At 38.1% G+C, this 10,019-nt stretch overlaps 1 long non-coding RNA gene across 1 annotated transcript; it reads left to right on the plus strand.

The window, feature by feature from the left end:
- The first annotated feature begins 54 nt into the window (after positions 1-54).
- Positions 55-9,719, plus strand: LOC109194777 (uncharacterized). Its single transcript, XR_002056511.2, has 3 exons — positions 55-1,969; positions 4,671-4,718; positions 8,213-9,719. It is a non-coding gene; the product is annotated as an uncharacterized LOC109194777 (long non-coding RNA).
- The last annotated feature ends 300 nt before the right edge of the window (positions 9,720-10,019 follow it).

The following is a 10,019-nucleotide window of genomic DNA, read 5'->3' on the forward strand; positions in this document are numbered from 1 at the left end:
TTTGTTGTGGATCATACTTGTGGATCACAATGACAAATAATGATTAGGCATATGATTTACTAATGTCTAGTTTTAGAGCTGTGAGCTATGAGCTGTAAGCAATGCAAAGTTTTTTCCTAACTTAAAAGTTTGAAATATGTAAGATGTGTGAGTTCTTTGAAAAAATAGAAATGACCTAAATGCCTGAAGTCAAAATGTAGTGTTGCATCTACAAAGAAAAGAAAGCAGAAGAAGCATTCAGTAACTTGAAAATAGCCTTTCTACTTATATGTAGATGGAGGTGCAGGTTACATGAAAGCAGTTTTAACACAGGCATTTGGAGAAAAACAACATCCGCTTGCATTTTACTCCTGCAAATTAGACTCTGTTGCGTCAGGCATGCCTACGTGTGTGCAAGCCTGTGCAGCTGCAGCAGAGGCAGTAAAAAAGTCAGCTGACATTGTTTTAGGCCACACTTTGATCATCAAAGTACCCCACGCAGTGACTTCAATTTTACTCCAAGCCAATTTGTCCTACCTCACGCATGCAAGACAACTGTCGTATGTTGGAATCTTATTGTCACAATCACACATTAGGATCGAGAAGTGTGGTCAATTGAACCCGAGCACACTCTTGGCCTCACCCGAAGATGGTCATCCACACTGCTGTATGGAAAGTTCGACAAAGAGTTCGATTAGTCTGCAGAAACAGGAAATATGTGTGCCTGTGGTGTGTCTGTGACAGGAAATCGTGTGTGTAACAGGAACTACATGCCCATAAAAGGAGCTGACTGTGTCAAGGAAGCAGACAGAGAGACACACAGAGTCTATGTTTTTTCAGCAGTGCACCACTTTGCAAAAATTTGGCAGAACAGAGGAATGATTACATCTACTGGACACCCAGTACAACATGGATATCTTCTGAAAACACTATTAGAAGTAATTACATTGCCAAAACAGTTAGCATTATGTAAATGTGCTGCACATCAGATAAATCAGAAATAACTAAAGGCAATAACTTTGCAGATCAAGCAGCTAAGTTAGCCGCACATCAAACTGTAGACACATTAATGTCTGCATCCTCTATGCAAATACCACTTGATGTACTTAAAGATGAACAAAAGCCGCACCAACTACAGAACAGAATAAATGGTTAAAGTGTGGAGCACAACTAGAAAATGATCTGATGGCTTGTGAAGGTAAACCAATACTTCCTAAGTCCCTGCGCAGAACAGCAGCATTAGTGACACACGGGGTGACCCATGTGTCCTCAGGGGGGATAGTCCAGGTCCTTAATACACACTTTTATACTCTAAATTTTGAAACTCAAAAGGCAATCTGAGGACAAAAAGAGGACATTTCTCCACACCACCTCATCCATTTCACACCATTCACATGGATTTTATTGAATTAAGTGAAAGTCAAGGCTCAAAATACGCTCCAGTGATTATAGATGTATTCACAAAATGGCCAGAGATTTATCCAGTGAAAAAAGCAGATGCAATCTCAGTTGCAAAAAGTGAACCTTTAGACAAATCCGTCAGAGAAACAACTCTGGCAGAATGGATGGCAAAACTACTAGAAAATAAGGATATTGTTTTGAACAATAAACTGCCGTATGGCTCTTCTTCAGTCTCTTGCAGGTTGAAACCAGGCGACTGGGTCCTGTTACGTGTGCTCCAGAGGAAAAATTGGAGTTTGCCCCGCTGGGAGGGCCCATACCAAGTGTTATTGACAACACCCACAGCCTGTAAAATTGCAGAGAGACCCTCCTGGATACATCAGAGCCGGTTTCAGCCCGAACATGAAGAAAAGCAACAACACGAAACCTCCAGCAGTGAAAAACCTCCCTTTCACAACTCAGAGAAACAGCGAGCATGACTACTCAGCCCCGATGGAAACGGCTAATTCCAGCAGCAACAAGAGGGACAGACTGTTAACAACCCCTGATAATACTCCCGAGAAACCACATATGGAGAAAAAAGCAAAAGGTACGGCTAATGATAACGACTCTAACACATCCACTGACACTATACTGAAAGCTATTGAGAGTCTTGGAAAATGTGTTGATGACCGCATGGATGAAGTTAGCAAACAAATTCAACAACATAGCGCAGGGGCGATTCTAGGATCAGAGCTTTGGGGGTGCTGAGCACCCAGAGAGCTGCCCAGCCAGGCAAGATAAACTTTACACGTCACAATGAGACTTCTTCCCTGTCTCTGTGAGTCCATGCATCCTTAAATGTCTCCAGTTGTCCCGAGTTCCCTCTGACTGTCTCCTTGGTGCATTTAAACCCCTGTTCCTCCCTGTCCTCATCGTCTGTTGTCTTCATCTCCGCTATCAGTCATCATAATTTTACCATCTCTGTGCAAGTCTGCAAATTTCTTTATTAAATCATAAGATTCTTAAATTCAACAAGTCTCTCTCTGCCTGGGTCCTCGTCACAAAACATGACATCACCGTTTTGTACATTTTAACACAATTTAATCCCCACATTTGAGAAAGAAAAGCAAAACACTTTTTTGAGAAGTCTGTAACAAAACCATCAAATCTGATAAAGGTTATTTAAATGATGCTCATAGTGAGTAAGAAGTAAACTGAGTGCATGTTTTGGACAGAGATTCACTTTTAATGTGTATGTATAATATAATACAGGGAGTGCAGAATTATTAGGCAAGTTGTATTTTTGAGGAATAATTTTATTATTGAACAACAACCATGTTCTCAATGAACCCAAAAAACACATTAATATCAAAGCTGAATGTTTTTGGAAGTAGTTTTTAGTTTTTTTAGTTTTAGCTATTTTAGGGGGATATCTGTGTGTGCAGGTGACTATTACTGTGCATAATTATTAGGCAACTTAACAAAAAACAAATATATACCCATTTCAATTATTTACTTTTACCAGTGAAACCAATATAACATCTCCACATTCACAAATATACATTTCTGACATTCAAAAACAAAACAAAAACAAATCAGCGACCAATATAGCCACCTTTCTTTGCAAGGACACTCAAAAGCCTGCCATCCATGGATTCTGTCAGTGTTTTGATCTGTTCACCATCAACATTGCGTGCAGCAGCAACCACAGCCTCCCAGACACTGTTCAGAGAGGTGTACTGTTTTCCCTCCTTGTAAATCTCACATTTGATGATGGACCACAGGTTCTCAATGGGGTTCAGATCAGGTGAACAAGGAGGCCATGTCATTAGTTTTTCTTCTTTTATACCCTTTCTTGCCAGCCACGCTGTGGAGTACTTGGACGCGTGTGATGGAGCATTGTCCTGCATGAAAATCATGTTTTTCTTGAAGGATGCAGACTTCTTCCTGTACCACTGCTTGAAGAAGGTGTCTTCCAGAAACTGGCAGTAGGACTGGGAGTTGAGCTTGACTCCATCCTCAACCCGAAAAGGCCCCACAAGCTCATCTTTGATGATACCAGCCCAAACCAGTACTCCACCTCCACCTTGCTGGCGTCTGAGTGGGACTGGAGCTCTCAGCCCTTTACCAATCCAGCCACGGGCCCATCCATCTGGCCCATCAAGACTCACTCTCATTTCATCAGTCCATAAAACCTTAGAAAAATCAGTCTTGAGATATTTCTTGGCCCAGTCTTGACGTTTCAGCTTGTGTGTCTTGTTCAGTGGTGGTCGTCTTTCAGCCTTTCTTACCTTGGCCATGTCTCTGAGTATTGCACACCTTGTGCTTTTGGGCACTCCAGTGACGTTGCAGCTCTGAAATATGGCCAAACTGGTGGCAAGTGGCATCTTGGCAGCTGCACGCTTGATTTTTCTCAGTTCATGGGCAGCTATTTTGCGCCTTGGTTTTTCCACACGCTTCTTGCGACCCTGTTGACTATTTTGAATGAAACGCTTGATTGTTCGATGATCACGCTTCAGAAGCTTTGCAATTTTAAGACTGCTGCATCCCTCTGCAAGATATCTCACTATTTTTGACTTTTCTGAGCCTGTCAAGTCCTTCTTTTGACCCATTTTGCCAAAGGAAAGGAAGTTGCCTAATAATTATGCACACCTGATATAGGGTGTTGATGTCATTAGACCACACCCCTTCTCATTACAGAGATGCACATCACCTAATATGCTTAATTGGTAGTAGGCTTTCGAGCCTATACAGCTTGGAGTAAGACAACATGCATGAAGAGGACGATGTGGACAAAATACTCATTTGCCTAATAATTCTGCACTCCCTGTACAGATACATAAAAAAACACTCCCAAAACAGAATAAATTATTACAAAATATTAATAAAAAACTATAAAAATGGAGGCAACTTTGCCTGTGGTAGAATGTATACAATGTATGAAAAAATCTTTACTGCAGATACTAATTTAACTAATTTAATAATACTAATTTTGTGTTGTAAGATTTATGAGTTTCATGCTTTCATAGTGGTACTTGGGAGAGCTTGACATTTTTCTCAGGTGGTAAACACTGTAAAAAGTTTGAGAAACACTGATAAGTGTTTCTCTGCCGCATAAGTCTGTATGCGGCAGTCGAACTGGACGGTCCAAAAGTTGGCCTACCTATTACTGGCTGAGGTTTTAGTAGAGTTGTGGCTGAACCACATAAAAATATATCATTAATTTTAATCTCGCCAATCAATGATAATGTTATGTTGGAATGTTGTTAAAGAGGGTCAAAAATGTTTCAACCCAGTTTGTTTTGCAGATTCTGTATAGCAGCTTTAATATAGGGAGAACACAACTTCCAGACTGTGTGAGTAAAATCAGGTTTTTTCTCTTCGTCAGTTTAATAGTTTCTGTTTTGCCTGTCACTGTTCCCTGTCTGTTTTCTTACCTGGTTCTTCCTGACCTTGTACTTTCTCCTCATGTTCCCCTCTTTCCTCTCTCCCTCTTTGGAATGACAATCATACACAAATAGATTGTATTCAATTAGATGAAAAAATTACATTAATATGAAAAAAATAATTATTAAGATCACTAACGAAAAGTCCTCTCTCAGTGTACTTTCAACCAAAAGGCAAATAACCAAACCACAAGAACATCTAATAAAAGATATAAAATATTGAAACACTGATCCAACATTATCATTTATTGATGGATCATTTGTTCTTACACTTTTACCTGAATGTGGCTCCTTTTTTTGAAAAAACTTCCTTATATCCATTATGAACCTGGCTGTCTCTCTGTACACAAACACACACACACACACACACCACACAACAGGAGTTATAAGGTTAATGGGCATTCAGTCAGTTAGCTAGTTAGTATCCATTTCAAACAGGACAGTGGTAACAACAACAGGCTACAGACAATTTTAAGTTTTAGATTTTAAATAGGCTGTATACATTTCAGTGAGAGCAACAGGACGGTCAAATGTCGCTGAATTTACTACAGAGTAGGACGGATTGTAGGGTAGCAAACATCATTGGAAAACACGTTTTCAACACTGCAGGTTACCTGGGTGTAATGTTTTTCAGCTAAAAAGAAACATGACTCCTATCTAACTACATAAAGAGTAACTGAAGGTTAAATGCTGCTAATATGTCCTGTTTTAATCCAGGCACTCCACCTCCGCTCTGCTGCGTCTCAGCTACCATCGCTCTGGCAGCAACGACCCTAGAGCCAGAGTGGGGGCGAGCTGGAACAAACCATTTTAGGAGGGGGGAGGGGTTATCTATACTTTTGTTGTTAAAATGTTCCGTCTCAACCAAGTACTGTATGCTTTTTATATTTTTAGTAGTGTGTCACACAAACAGCAAATATTGTAAAAAAAAAAGTAAGAAATCTTTGGGGGTGCTTTGATTCATTTTGGGGGTGCTGAAGCACCCCCAAACAACACATTTAAGGATTATTGGAAATTTAACTCTCAGATGCTGAGAAATGAGGAGTATTGTAATTCTATTAAAAAATTAATCTTAGATATCCAGAATGATGAAGCCATCAATACACCGATACTCAAATGGGAATATCTTAAATTTAGAATCAGAAAAACCTCAATCGCATTCGGTAAAAAGTTAAACAGACAAAGGAAAGAAGAGGAATCAAATGTAGTTGAAGAACTTATGAATCTTTATGGCAAATTGAATTGGACTGAGGAAGAAAAAGGAAAAATTAACAGCTTACAATCTAAATTGGATGAAATGTACCTTTATAGAGCCAAGGGCGCTTATTTGCGATCCAAAGCCAAGTGGATAGAAGAGGGTGAAAAGAACACTGCCTATTTTTGCAATCTAGAAAAACGTAGACAAGAATATAATTCAATATGTAACCTAATAATCAACGGAGAGGAATGTACTGACCCTAAACGCATTTCAAATGAAGTATTTACTTTTTACAGTAACCTTTATAAGTCTTCATACTCAGAACAAAACGTCACCTCCTTTGACAAAATCAGTAATTGGATTCCAGTAATTGATGATAATTTTAGAGAAATTTGTGATGAAGACCTAACAATAGAAGAATTTGATTTTGCTATTAAGAGCATGGCATCTGATCGCTCACCGGGAACAGATGGAATAATGACTAATTTAATCTATCCAATAATCTATCCATCTTATTCCCTAGCCATCCAACCAAGAATTATAAAAGACATCAATAAGGTGAATTTTAATTTCATATGGAAAAATAAACATCATTATATCAGTAACAGGAACTTGATAAAAGACTATGAAGGGGGTTTAAAAGCAATCTATTTTGAAATAATGAATGGCATCTTAAAGATTAATTGGCTCCGATCCTTCTTAAAAAATGATAATGACATCTGGTTCTTGATACCATCTCTTATTTTCAACAAAGTTGGGGGGATCCAATTCCTTTTAGTATGTGATTTTGAAATTTCTAAACTGCCCATAAAACTCTCCAAATTTCATCAACAAGTTTTGTTAAATTGGAAATTAATGTTTAAACATAACTTTAGTCCCCACAACGTTCCATTGTGGAATAATAGGGTGATATTGAATCGGGGGAAATCTATGTTTGTGGAAGAATGGATGACAAAACAAATTTGGTCTGTGACACATATAATGGATGAAAATGGAGATATACTTGAATTAAACAGGTTTAATGAGAAATATGACATGAGTTACTCGTTCGAGCTATACAAAAAGGTTTCACAGAATATCCCAATAGTCCTTGTCAATACGATAAAGAATAATTTTTCAAATATACCGACTCCAAATTTACATAAAATTAAATTAGATGGTCTTGACTTGGTTAATGAAAAATGCAATAATCAGTTTTTGAGGAGGTATTTGGTTAACATCTTATATCCAGGTAGGACAAAACATTCACTCATCCTTAAAGATTATAACAAATCTGAGATCTCGTTGATCAGAACCAAATATTTAAAATTCCCCCCAAATTTAAAGAAGTCCATTTTAGAACTACAAAAAATATTTACTCCTCCAATGAATTTATGAGAGACAGATTTAAATTTGTGTTAGACAACTGTTATATTTGTAAAACAACTTCGGAAACAACAGAGCACATGTTTTATGCGTGTGTGACAATCCAGAACTTATGGAAATCCCTCCATGTCCTAATATTGTCCCAGTATGGAAATATTGATTTTTGGTCTTTTCAAAATATTCAAATTGGAGTAATCCTTAAGGACAAAAATAGTGAGTTTTTAGTTAACAATCTCATTATTATAACAAAGTATTACATTCATAAATGCCGATATGCTAAATTCCCCCCTTCATGGTCTGCTCTTAAAAACGAACTCTCCCTGTTCCGTAAATCTCTTAAGCTAATAAATAAGCCCCAAGCAATCAAATTGCATAGATTTTTAGAAGAGTTTGATTTTTCTTAGCCCCTTATTTAAGTTTTGTGTCTTGTTTATGGAACCTCACTTTTAGAGATTTTATGATCCCCCTTGTCTCCTTTATTTTTGTTCCTTGTTTTCTTTTTTTCCCTTTTTTTATTGTTATTTATTTATTTTATTTTTGTATTGGTTATTAATTTTTTTTATTATTATTATTATTATTATGTAGACATGTGTGTATAAATGTGTGTTTGCATATGTATGTATATATGTATGTATGTTTACTTTCAGTCATTGTCGATTTCATTGATTTCATTGTGGTATACCAACTGCACGGTGGCAATGATGTGTATTCCTCTGATTGGGAGAAAAGAAAAAGGAGGTGCGATTCTGTTCTGGATGATTCAATATGTCACTTGTCTCTTTGAGATTGTCATTGTTATTGTTCTAAATAAAGTTCATTTGAAAAAAAAAAAAAAAAAAAGGATACATCAGAGCCACTGCAAAAAGGTTGAGGTCCGGGGAAGCCCCGACACCAAGGAGGAAGCGCCTACGCTTGGTTGTTTCGGGGGTGAGGGTGGTAAGTGCGTTCTTGGGCCCCCGTCGGGTAAGCCCGCACTCCAATCTCTATCCGATCAACTTTAGGCAGCCAGGTGTAGGTGTGAAGGGGAACCCTCCTGGTTACCTTGACTACAAAAGCTCACCCTTACAGGATCCCAGCTGATGCCAACAGCAGCTGAGCTACGTGGCAGACAGAGAAGATGGATGTACGACAACTTCCACCTAATGGACGTGACACAAGATCACATCCATCCTTGGATGAAAAATGCCTGATACAGATATGTGTTTAACAGAACCACAGAGAAAGACTGTTACGTCTGCTCGCACATGCCGAGCATATTAACACAACCATATATGGGAAACACCCTGGAACAAGTGCACTAATTGTGATCTCCGATCACACCTTGAGAATGACTTTTGTAAAGTGCACAACAACAACAACAACATCATCATCCTCATCCAGGAAGAAACGCTCAACTTCAACAGTCAGACCATGACTCAATCTGGGGAACCGACGTACCTGAAGAATTCAAACTCTGGACAACTGGACAAAAGGTACTCAACTCACTCTTCCTGTGGGCAGGAGTTGGGAAAACGTGCTCTCAGAAGTGAGATACTGGACTATAGATTCAGCTTGTTTCTCAAAACATCCTGGAAGGTCAACGAGGGACAAAACCAAGAAATAGACGCTCTCAAAATTGCTGTAATGCAACATCGTGTAGCACTGAACATGATCCTGGCTGAGAAAAGAGGATTGTATGTCTTATTCAACACCACATGCTGCACCTAAATACCAGATAATGTACATTCTTTAAACATGCCTTCAGATGCTATAGAGACTGTTGATTGTCGTTGGACTTTTCCTGGTTTTATTTTGTTTTCTTTATTTGAGTTATTCCTTGTTTAAAAGCTGTAATTTCACAGATGATAAGTTTATCATTCACAGCATACGCAGATGTACTGAAATCGATGAAGACTTCTTTTCCTGTTTGTTAGATAAAGATGAAGTGTAACTAATGATGTATTAACTGAGAATGTGAAAGACAAGTAGTTACTTATTGTACATTTCATTTCTCTGATAAACAGGGCGGAATGTCAAGGGAAAATTGTATATATGTGATCAGCTACATGAAATGTATCCTTTCATTAAGCACATGTCTACTTGACTTTTGACCTAGTAACTTGTGATGAACCTATTCAGCAAATAACCGCTTCCTGTTTTCAGAGAACATTTAGATGTAGAGAAGTGAAACCTCAGCTCTTTTACAAGAACATACAGATGTAGAAAAGGGAAAAACCCGCTGCTCTGAGTGACATTGTTATCTTTGTACACACACACACACAGACAGAACTGTATAAATAAAGAACGCAGACAGTGATGAGACGCAGATCTTGCGTTCCATGACTGCCCACTTGCGAGTGAAAAACTTCTGCAGTGTTTGTGTTTTCTAACTCAGATGTCTCAGCTGAAGAACGGCAGGGTGATTTAAAGAAATCCCCTGTCAGAATAGTACAAAAGTACAAGAAATATAGCATTAGGATATTATGAATAATAGAGAAAAGAATGATACATATGGTGGCATTTAAATTTTACGTAAAAGGGAGCAGTGAAACAATAAAATGAGTCCAAATTTAGAATAGTAGGAGACGAGAAATATCCTGGTTATTTTTTTTGGGGCATATTTGCTCTTTGTCATTTTAAGCAAAGAAAAAAAAACTTAAACTCATTAA

This window comes from Oreochromis niloticus, linkage group LG15 (genome assembly GCF_001858045.2).
Source record: "Oreochromis niloticus isolate F11D_XX linkage group LG15, O_niloticus_UMD_NMBU, whole genome shotgun sequence".
NCBI lineage: Eukaryota > Metazoa > Chordata > Actinopteri > Cichliformes > Cichlidae > Oreochromis > Oreochromis niloticus.